Source organism: Hippopotamus amphibius, chromosome 2, assembly GCF_030028045.1.
Source record: "Hippopotamus amphibius kiboko isolate mHipAmp2 chromosome 2, mHipAmp2.hap2, whole genome shotgun sequence".
Classification (NCBI taxonomy): domain Eukaryota; kingdom Metazoa; phylum Chordata; class Mammalia; order Artiodactyla; family Hippopotamidae; genus Hippopotamus; species Hippopotamus amphibius.
In genome coordinates this window covers 38,466,726-38,476,788 of record NC_080187.1, presented here as the reverse complement: position 1 = coordinate 38,476,788, position 10,063 = coordinate 38,466,726, and the positions used below count along the sequence as shown (strand labels likewise).

General features: G+C 39.4%; 1 protein-coding gene across 5 annotated transcripts in view; it reads left to right on the top strand.

Annotated features, from left to right (window-relative positions):
* UNC13B (unc-13 homolog B) overlaps positions 1-10,063 on the top strand; it is a 228,275-nt gene that overhangs the window by 83,035 nt on the left and 135,177 nt on the right. The gene's annotated exons all lie outside the window — the stretch shown is intronic.

Here is a 10,063-nt window from a genome sequence, read left to right as displayed (position 1 = left end):
TTTTAAATTAGTAAAATAGGGCATAACACAACATATTGTTTAAAATTTTTCTTAAGGAATGAATCACTTCAGAACAGTTGGGTGTTAGTCACATGCATGAAAAACAGTGAACAAACATTCAGAAGCATTGTCAGTAATACAGTTTGCCTACCAAGTTATGACATCTTATTTGACCACCAGTAACTTCAAAAGGATTTCTTTTACCAACATACCCAGCACAGACATGTTTATATAAAATATCTTGCCCTTTTTTCCTTTTCAACATTTAGTGTTATATTTCTGGGTGATCCATCACGCTGATATTATTGATCCTTAGGGAGCATGAGGTGTTAGTGCTTCTCACTACTCTTAAGCCATCAGGCCTGACATGCTGTATCCCTAGGCTGCACTATACTCAAATATTCTTCTTATATCGTATTATTCTTGGTCTCCATCTAAAACTGTCCGCTGCCATGCTATGACTTGTCTTAATTTTAATATTCTACCTGTTTGGGGAGGCAGAGAAATAAGCCATTCTATGTGTGTAACCAGATATTCCTCACCTGGAAGATTAGATTACTGCCTGCTCTACGGATGATTGTGTAATTCCCCTGCTAGAATCAGCCAAACACAAAACTCTGGGCAGGTACTGCCAATGCTGCTATTAGTTCCATTTCTCTAACTACTGCAAACAAGACTAGATTTATGCTTGTGGGGTGTTCTAGTTGCCTCTTGACGAGGACCAGGAATTGTTTTCCTAGTCAGGTAATGGTGAACTCTAGCAGAACATGAAATTTCATCCATGCTGGAAGGAGTGGACCCAATTGGCAGATACTCTCTGTGTCAAGGCATGATCATGTACAGCAAACTGTGGGACTGTCTGGCACTCTAGCACTTTATGTCATAGGTTACCAACTTGAGAGGACCTGACACTTCTGACCATCATACCTAACTACCTTGCACTGCTCCAGATAAAAAGGAAGTTTGGCTGGTACCAGATCCTTTTGGCCTGTTCTTCAGCAATTTGTTTTCTGTGTTATTTTCCGGATGACAGTAGCCACCATGCTGATAGCCCCTGCCTATCAAGAGATCCATCTCTTAGAGAACTTAGTGCCCTTACAGTCACAACTAGTATTAGCTTTCAAGAGCGTGTAGAAGGTAAATCTGTCTTAAAGGGATACAGAATCCCTTACCATAACTTTTGAAGGCCTATCCTCTAAATCCTTTGGCGATGTCATGTTGCTGTTCCGTGGCAGGCCCCTTCAAGACATTAGCACAAATGGTATAGATGATCTTATTTGCGAAGCAGAAATAGAGATGCATATGTAGAGAACAAAAGTATGAATACCAAGGGGGAAGGGTAGGTGGGATGAATTGGGAGATTGGGATTGACATATATACACTATTGATACTATGTGTAAAGTAGATAACTAATGAGAACCTATTGTATAGCTCAGGGAACTCTACTCAATTCTCTCTGGTGACCTAAATGGGAAGAAAATCCAAAAAAGAGGGGGCATATATGTATATGTATATGTATAGCTGATTCACTTTGCTGTGCAGTAGAAACTAACACAACATTGTAAAGCAACTATACTCTAGTAAAAATTAATTAAAAAAAAAAGACATTAGCACAGTCTGCTAGGACTTCTTTTTTATTATTAAAATTTTTATTTTATTTATTGAATTATAATTAACATACAATATTATATTAGTTTCAGGTATATAACATAGTGATTTGATATTTTTATACATTATGAAATGATTACTGCAATAAGTCTAGTTACCATCTGTCACCATACAAAGTTGTTATAATATTATTGACTCTGTTCTCTTTGCGGTGTATTACATTCCTGTGACTTATTTATAGCTGGAATTTTGCACCTCCCCTTCACCTGTTTCATCTATCTCCCTACCCCCTTCTTCTCTGGCAACAACCAGTTTATTGTTGGTATCTATGAGTCTGTTTTTGTTCTGTTTGTTCATTTGTTTTGTTTCTTAGATTCCACATATAAATGAAATCATATGGTATTTTTTTTTTTCTTTGTCTGACTTATTTCACTTAGCATAATGCCCTCCAGGTCCACCTGCATTGCTGCAAATGGCTAGATTTCATTCTTTTTAATGGCTGAGTAATGTTCCATTGTGTGCATGCATGTGCATAAATATATATACACCATATATATGTGTATACACCCCCCCCCCATCTTGTTGATCCATTTGTCTATCAGTGGACACTTAGGTTGCTTCCATATTTTGGCAATTGTAAATAATGTTGCAGTGAGCATGGTGAATTAGTATTTTTTTTTTCTTTGGATCAATATCCAGAAGTGGAATTGTTGGATATTTGGTAGTTCTATTTTTAGATTTTCGGGGAACATTGGTAGTTCTCTTTTTAGATTTTTTTGGGAACTGTTTTCCATGTTGGCTGCACCAATTTATATTCCTACCAACAGTGCACTGAGGGTTCTCTTTTCTCCACATCCTCACCAACACTTGTTTCTTATCTTTTTGATAGCAGCCATTCTGACAGGTGTGAGATTGTATCTCACTGTGGTTTTGATTTGCATTTTCCTGATGATTAGGGTTGTTGAGCATATTTTCATGTGCCTGTTGGCCATCTGTATGTCTTTGAAAAAATGTCTGCCCATTTTTTTTTTTTAAAATAAGTTTTTTATTAGTTATCTATTTTATACATATTAACGTATATATGTCAACCCTAGTCTCCCAATTCATCCTCCACCCCACTCACAGCTTTCCCCTGTCTGCCTATTTTTAAATCAAGTTGTTTGTTTTTCTGATATTGAGTTGTTAGAATTTCTGTTAGCTTTCTTAAACCATGCCCTGCACTGAAATTAGGGTATAGGTGCCCAAGATAGTCCGGGGAGACCTGAGAAATTATTGAACTCAATCCTGTACCTCAGGCTCGTCTGGGACACTGCCAACCTGGATTTAAATAAAAAATCATCCACTCCTCAAAACCATAGTATACTTATGCTATTCATAAGTTCACAGCTTTATAAGTGGGCTGTTTAGTCCCTATACCAGCTGACCTTTAGCTCTATCCATTGCAGTGTTACCTCATAAAAGAAATGTTTTAGCTTTATAACTTTCACAGTCATTTTGACATAATGTGACTTTCATATATATCATGGATTTTGAGGGTTCTGTTTATTGCCCTGTACGTTAAAATTCTGCTTTCTCATTTCAAGTCAGCTCTGATTAGAAGTTGCAGAATATATTGGTTTCCTTGTTAGCTATGAATTCTTGGTGGCCACTTTGCATGGTATTTGGAAGAGCAGCATAGAGAAATTTTTTTTTTTCAGATTTTCCAACCAGTTATCTTTTTCTGCATCACTTATTTATAGAGAGTGGGTGAACTGGGGTTAAAACTTCCGTTTGACTCTAAGGTCCATGTTCTTTCCACTGTAAAACCCCATGATGGCAAAAATCTCATGACATCTGTTGGGTTATCCAAAAAATTCATTCGTTTTTTTTTCCATAAGATGGCTCTAGTAGTGCTTAGTTGTCTTTAACTTCATTCAAAACAATTTTGTTAGATTGTATTGTGACAGCTGTCATATCAGTGTGAATTTTTAAAAAAGCTTATCAAAATTGGTGAATTTTTGTGTAGCCATTTTAATTTTGAAGATGGAAGAAAAACAACATTTTTGGCATATTATGCTTTATTATTTCAAGAAAGGTAAAAACACAACTGAAGCGCAAAAAAAAAAGATTTGTGCAGCGGATGGGGAAGGTGCTGTGACTGATCAAATGTGTCAAAAGTGGTTTTTGAAGTTTCATGCTGGAGATTTCTTGCTGGATGATACTCCATGGTCAGGTAGACCAGTTGAAGTTGAAGAGATCAAATTGAGACATTAATTGAGAATAATCAAAGTTATACCATGTGGAAGATAGCTGGCATACTCAAAATATCCAAATCAAGCATTGAAAATCATTTGCACCAGTTTGGTTATGTTAATCGCTTGAATGTTTGGGTTCCCTATAAGTTAAGCGAAAAAAACCTTCTTGACCATATTTCCACATGCTATGCTCTACTTAAATGTAATGAAAACATTCTGTTTTAAAAACAAATTGTGATGGGTGATGAAAAGTGGATACTGTACAATAATGTGAAATGGAAGAGATTATGGGGCAAGCAAAATGAACCACCACCAACCACTCCAGAGGCTGGTCTTCATTCAAAGAAGTTGATGTTATTGTGGGATTAGAAGGGAGTCCTCTATTATGAGCTTCTTTTGGAAAACCAGACAATTAATTCCAACAAATACTGCTCCCAGTTAGACCAACTAAAGGCAGCATTTGATGAAAAGTGTCCAGAATTAGTCAAGAGAAAACATATAATCTTCCATAAGGACAACGTAAGACTACGTGTTTCTTTGATGACCAGGCAAAAACTGTTATAGCTTGGCTGGGAAGTTCTGATTCATCCACTGTATTCACCAAACATTGCACCTTTGGATTTCCATTTATTTTGGTCTTTACAAAATTCTCTTAATGCAAAAATTTCAATTCCCTGGAAGAGTGTAAAAGGCACCAGGAACAGTTCTTTGCTGAAAAAAATAAAAAGTTTTGGGAAGGCAGAGTAGGAAGATAGTGGCAGAATAGAAGGATGTGGAGTTCATCTCTCTTCACGAATGCATCAGGAATACATCAATAGATGCAACAATTCTCATAGAAAACCAGCTGAACACTAGCAGAAGACCTTGTACACTGGAAAGGACTATAAAGATCCCTACATAACTGGGTAGGATGAAAAAAAAAGGAGAAAGAGGAGGAGAAAAAAAAAAAAGGATGGGACCTGCACCCTGGGGGCTGGGGAGCTAAAGGAGAGGAGAGTTTTCCAAATTCAGGGAAACCTCCCCCCTTACCTGACAGGGAAACCCCCTCTCCAATGGGGAATTCGATTGGGACAGAAGGGAGGCATTTGGGGCTGTCCAAAGAGGGTCAAGTGGGGAATCTGTGGTGGACAGGAAAGTGAGAAACACACAAATGGTCCCTACCGCTGCCCTGAGTGCCCCAGTCTGAGACGTGTGTTCACAGGAGTGCATGGGGTCTGGGAGCTGGAGCATGGGGACTGGAGAACAGGCCCAGGGTGAGAACCACTGTTGGCTGCTGGAAGATGGACTAAGGGGACGGGTGGAAAGAAATCTGCAACAGAGAATACCTACTAGGGAATACTGGGCTGCCATGGAAGCAGGGCACTACTGCTGAGTCACACGCAGGGGAAGGAGCCACTGTTGTAGCCTCTCTCTCAGCACCCACGATGAACAATAAAGGAAGCCCCCTCTAGGCCTGGCTGTTGAGCTCCAGTCGACAAGTAATAGAAAAAACCCCTTCAAGGGCTGGCTCTAGCATGCCTGCTGCTGAGAGCCAAAAATGTCTGGCCAGGTGGGCCATCAACGGGGCCATTCCTCTTACACCATGCTTACCGGCTTCTCTGTGCAATTGGCGCCACCACTGGGGCTCCCATGATCCAAGCAGGGTGCTACTGCTGACTCACATGCAGGGGGAGGAGCCACTATTGTACCCTCTCTCTCCCCACACGCCGGCACCTGCAGACAAACAGCAAAGGAAACCCTCTCCAGGACTGGCTGTGGCAGAGTAATACAAAAAGCCCCCTGAGGGCTGGCCTTCATTTGCCTTACTCTGGGCACCAATAAAGACCCTTACAGGGCCAGATTTCCTACACCCACAGCTGCTGGCATCCCTGCACATTTGGTGTCACTGCCAGGGCTCCCGCAATCACATACAGGGAGAGGAGCCACTATCGTAGCCTCCCTCTCCCCACATGCTGGTGCCTTTAGATGAACAATAAAGGAAGCCCTCACTGGCAGACCCAAGAGCTCCAAGGCAGCCTCAGGACCAGACTCCTGTGGTTGGACCACATGCAGAGGCAGGGACGAAGTGAAACTGAACTCCAGGGACTGGGGGACTAAGGAAGAGGTTTGAAAATCCTTTCTATCAACTGTATGTGCTGCAGATTAAATCCCCATGATCAGCTAGGTAGACCCTGTGTCTTTGGAATATCTGAGTAGACAATGAGTGTTCCCACAGATGAAAAAGGTCTAGCTCTGGCAGCTGTGGACTTTGGGAGCAAGCACATGCAGGAATTGGGCCAGATCAGAGCCTAAGTGGACCACACAGGGCCCACGGAAGGTCTAGATTCCAACCCAGAGGCAGAGGAGGGCCTCTTGGGGAGGCAAAGGTGGCCTGTGGCTCAAGGCATGTACAAGGACACTTACAGCTGAGACTTGAAGGAAACAGAAGTATTATTATTAATTCTGTTGTTTTGATTCATTCTGTTGTTTGTTCTGGCTTTTTTTTTTTTTTTAATTACCATTTTAATTTTATGGGACCTTTGTGTTTTATAACATATTTTTTAATTCTATTTTTTACTTTTATTTTTAGTTTTAGTTTTTATATACTTCTATTTCTAGTTTGCTTTTCTGTTGTGCTGAATTCTTTCCCCCTTTTTTCTTTAATATATTTTTATTTTTTTCTTTTTCTTTTTGTATTTCCATTTCTGTGTTGCTTTTCTGTTGTTCTGTGTTTTATCCCTTTTTATTTTATCTTATCTTATTTTTAATCATTGTTCTCAGTCTGTTCTGTTTCCTTGCTTTATTCTTCAGTTTTTGTTTTTAGGTTTTGTCTTTATCTTAGTTCTAATTCTAACTGTTTGATTTTGTTTTGGGGATCTTCAGTCTATCTGGCTGTTCTCTTGCTCTTTGTTGTATTTGGTCCTTGTTTCTATTTGGTCCTTGTTTTCATCATTTCTCTGGGGTTTTGTTTGTCTTTTTTTTTCTTTCTCCCTTTTTTCTTCCTTTAAAAGTTTTTTTATGTTTCCATTTCTATGTTGCTCTTCTGTTTTTCTGTCTTCTTTCCCCTTTCTCTCTTTCTCTGTTTTTAATTGTTCTTGTCAGTTTGTTTTGTTTCTTGGAAGAAGTCTTTAGTTGGCACTGTGCTTTGGTTTTGCTTTTTTGGTTTTGAGTTTTTGTTGGCATTCTTTTTAATTGTCTGATTTTGTTCTGGAGTTCTTTTGTCTGGTTGTTCTAGTGCTTTATGTTTTATTGGGTTTTGTTTTTGTTTTTCTGGTGTGTGTACCTATTTCCTTGTTTCAGTATTTGTTTGATAACTTTTTAGCATTAGTCTGGGGCTTGGTTAGTCATTTTTAATCCCCTTTATTGCTGGAACAGGTGACCTGCTGGATCTTGATTCCTTGATCAGAAGTTGGGCCTGCGGCTCTGGGGTGAGAGTGCTGAGTCCGGGATGCTGGACCAGTAGAGAATCCCCAACCACAGGGAATATTAATCACAGAGAGCTCTCATGGAGGCCTCTGTCAGAGTCTAAGACCTGGCTTTGCCCATCTGCCTGCAACTGCCAGTGCTGGATGCCTCACACCAAACTACAAACAAGACAGGAACACAAACCCACAGACACAGACTACCTGAAGTCATGCTAAGTTCAAGATACCCCAAAATACCACCTGACACAGCCCTGCTTATCAGAGGGAAAAGACTCAGATCCACCCACTAGAACGCAGGCACCAGTCCCTCCCATCAGGAAGCCTACTCAAGACACTGGACAAACCCCATCACAGGGGGCAGAGAACAGAAGCAAGAGGAATTACGACTAGGCAGCCTAGGGAAAGGAGGCCTCAAATACTGTAAAGTAGACAAAACGAGAAAACAGAGAAACATCTTGCAGGCAAAGGAGCAAGATAAAAAACCATAAGACCAAATAAATGAAGAAGAAATAAGCAAATTGCCTGAAAAAGAATTCAGAGTAATGATAGTAAAGATGATCCAAAATCTCAAAAACAAAAGAGAAAATACAAGAGACATTTAACAAGGACCTAGAAGAAGTAAAGAGCAAACAAACAGTAGTGACCAACACAATAACTAAAATTAAAAATACTCTAGTTGGAATCAGCACCAGAATAACTGAGGCGAGTAGATGAGCTGGAAGATAGAATGCTGGAAATAACTGCCACAGGGCAGAGTAAAGAAAAAATAAAAAGAATGAAAGACAGTCTCTGAGACCTCGGGGACAACATTAAGCACACCAACATTCGAATCACAGGCGTCCCAGGAGAAGAGAAAAAAAAGAAACGATCTGAGAAAATATTTGAAGAGATTATTGTCAAAAAGTTCCTCAACATGGGAAAGGAAATAGTCAAATACAAGAAGTGCAGATAGTCCCATACAGAATAAACCCAAGACAAAACACACTGAGACACATTTTTTAAAAAATTTATTTATTTTATTTTATTGGCTGTGTTGGGTCTTTTTTTTGCTGTGCATGGGCTTTCTTTTTAGTTGCGGTGAGTGGGGGCTACTCTTTGTTGTGGTGCATGGGCTCCTCATTACCGTGGCTTCTCTTGTTGTGGAGCATGGGCTCTAGGTGCGTGGGCTTCAGTGGTTGCAGCACATGAGCTCAATAGTTGTGGCTCACAGGCTCTAAAGCGCAGCCTCAGTAGTTGTGGTGCATGGGCTTAGTTGCTCCGCAGCATGTGGGATCTTCCTGGAGTGGGGATTGAACCTGTGTCCCCTGCATTGGCAGGCGGATTCTTAACCACTGCACCACCAAGGAAACCCTGAGACACATATTAATCAAACTAATGATAATTAAATACAAAGAAAAAATATTAAAAGCAGCAAGAGGAAAGCAACAAATAACATACAAGGGAACTCCCATACGGTTAACAGCTGATCTTTCTGCAGAAATGCTGCAGGCCAGAAGGGAGTGGCAGGGTATATTTAAAATGTTGAAAGGAAAAAACCTAGAAAAGCCAAGAATACTCTACCCAGCAAGAATCTCATTCAGATTCAATGGAGAAATCAAAAGCTTTACAGACAAGCAAAAGTTAAGAGAATTCAGCACCACCAAACCAGTCTTACAACAATTGCTAAAGGAACTTCTCTAGGCAGGAAACACAAGAGAAGGAAAACACCTACAAAAACAAACCCAGAACAGTTAAGAAAATGGCAATAGGAATGTACATATCGATAATTACCTTAAATGACAACAATTGCTGAAGGAACTTTTCTAGACAGGAAACACAAGAGAAGGAAAAGACCTACAAAAACAAACCCAAAACAATTAAGAAAATGACAATAGGAACATACATATCAATAATTACCTTAAATGTAAATGGATTAAATGCTCCAACCAAAAGACACAGACTGGCCAAATGGATACAAAAGCAAAACCCATATATATGCTGTCTACAAGAGACCCACTTCAGACCTAGGGACACATACAGACTGAAAGTGAGGGGATGGAAAAAGATATTCCATGCAAATGGAAGTCAAAAGAAAGCTGGAATAGCAATACTCATATCAGACAAATTAGACTTTAAAGACTATTACAAGAGACAAGGAAGGACATTACATAATGATCAAGGAATCAATCCAAGAAGAAGATATAACAATTGTAAATATCTATGCTCCCAGCATAGGAGCACCTCAATACATAAGGCAAATGCTACCAACCATAAAAGGGGAAATGGACAGTAACACAATAATAATAGGAGACTTACACCCCACTTACACCAATGGACAGATCATCCAAACAGAAAATAAATAAGGAAACAAGAGCTTTAAATGACACATTAGAGCAGATGGACTTAATTGATATTTATAGGACATTCCATCCAAAAACTACAGAATACACTTTCTTCTAAAGTGCACATGGAACATTCTCCAGGATAGATCACATCTTGGGTCACAAATTAAGCCTTGGTAAATTTAAGAAAATTGAAATTGTATCAAGCATCTTTTCTGATCACAATGCCATGAGACTAGAAGTCAATTACAGGAAAAAAACTAAAAAATACAAACACCTGGAGGCTAATCTGTTCACTATTAAACAACCAAAAGATCACTGCAGAAATCAAAGAGGAAATCAAAAAGTTCCTAGAAACAAATGACAATGAAAACACAACGTCTCAAAATGTATGTGATGCAGTAAAAGCAGTTCTAAGAGGGAAGTTTATAGCAATACAATCCTACCTCAAGAAATAAAAAAAATATTGAATAAACAATCTAACCTTACACCTAAA